This window comes from Peromyscus leucopus, chromosome 22, assembly GCF_004664715.2.
Source record: "Peromyscus leucopus breed LL Stock chromosome 22, UCI_PerLeu_2.1, whole genome shotgun sequence".
NCBI lineage: Eukaryota > Metazoa > Chordata > Mammalia > Rodentia > Cricetidae > Peromyscus > Peromyscus leucopus.
Genome location: NC_051081.1, coordinates 9,576,389 through 9,578,343, shown reverse-complemented (window position 1 = coordinate 9,578,343; position 1,955 = coordinate 9,576,389).

Here is a 1,955-nt window from a genome sequence, read left to right as displayed (position 1 = left end):
AATATAAGGTGGGCAGAGACAGGAGCTTGGTCCACTTTTCAGTCTGAAGTGTTAGAGTTATGGAGTTTAAGAGGTGACTTTGGCTGCTCCTTTACTTCTCTGATATTTCAGCATTTACCCCAATATCTGACTCTGGGTTTTCATTATTAAGACCAATTAGAATTCATGTCACATGATTCATAGGCCACCACCCAACCCAAGACTATGCACTTTGAATCATATGCAAATCCAGTCTCCTTTTTGTTCATATGCAAATGGTGAATGTAAGGAGAATGCTTTTATTTGTTTCCATCCATCTAATCTCACCTGAATATTTATAAAGTCCCAGAAATATGCCAATTAGGGAAGAAATTTCCCATGTTCTTCCTGTGATTGTTGCCACATATTTTCTTCTCTTTTGCAGGTTTGATTCTCCCCAGGAGTCAAATGAGGAAACTCTATACTCTCTCTTTTTGATTTAGCCCAGCACTGTAAATACCATATCCTACAACCATATTAGGTAAAAGAAGGTGGTTTCTGGTGATTTTCTCAATGGCAAATACAAGGCCATGACAAATAGGTAGTTACTAGGACTGTTCCTGTATAGAGGACAGGAGGATTATTACAGAAAAATCTATAATCACCACAGTCTTCAAACCAAATACAGTGACTATCATGCACTGGATGTAAGCTTTCTCACAAAGCTTCCATGTTGAAACCATACCTTGCTATTTGATGTTATTACAACATGAGATCTTTCAGTTAAAAAACAATGGCTGTGGCCATGTTTATCAGCTCATACATAGAATAATGCCTATTAAAAATCAGACCATTTCCTTATTTATTTCCTGTATGAGGATAGAGCAAGAAGACTATCAACCATTCATGAAGCAGACAGCCACATGCCTTTAACTTGGAATTTCTCTCCTTTATAATTGAAGGATATACTTTGTGTATTTTAGCAGAAGGTGTATATGTATGTTATGGGGATAAAGACCAACTCAAATTTTCTCAGAGGACATAATGAAAAGACAAAGAGGACTTTATTTCTACATCCTTGTCCAAGAGAGCATGTAGCATGGCCTATTTAGGACTGGAGCCCAGTGAATTCAAGGAGTCAAAGTTGTGACTTCTAGGAATCTTATTCTTGCCCTGGGATTATGGTTATCCGTCCTAAGGTTTCTGAGGTATCCTGTGATCTCTTTGCCAACACTGGCTTAGCAGTCTACTGTACTTGGCAATTTTCCCACTTTAGATAATATATAGGATGCTGTATTTCTTTATAACCTTGCTGAGCATAAGTCATCAGCATATGAAAGAATCCCAATCCCAGCTATTCTTTTGGTCATCTTAATTTCTCATTTTGGATTCTCTCACTTGACAAGTTGCTCAGGAACGTTATTCCTTCTGGTTTGAGTCAATATGTGGTATGCATATGTTTGTGTTTGTGTATGTATATAGTGTGTATACATATATGATATGTATGTATATGTGTGTGTGTCTGTGGTATATGTGTGAATATTTATTGTGCATGAGTGTATGTGGGGTATATACGTGTATGTATGTGTTTTCTATATGTATAGTGTGTATGTATGGGGGTATTTTTGTGTGTACGTGTGTGTGTGTGTGTGTGTGTGTGTGTGTGTGTGTGTGTGATCCCCATGTGTGCCCAAGCAGAGGTCAGAAGAGAATGTTAACCATCTGTTTCCATCAGTGCTTTATTACTTTAGGGGGGGGGCTTTCAATGAAATTGAAGCTTGCCTCTTTAGCCAGGTTGACTATCCAGAAAATACCTGGTCATTTGTCTCCCCCTTCCAACATTTGGATTATAGGCACAAGCAACCATTCCCTGCTTTTTTGAGTGGTGTTAGAGAGTCTAAGACAGGTTCTAATGCTTTAACCAAAATGCTGTTACCTACTGAGCCCATCTTCCACATTTCAAAGCAAGGTTCTCATTCAGGATAAACTAACAATCA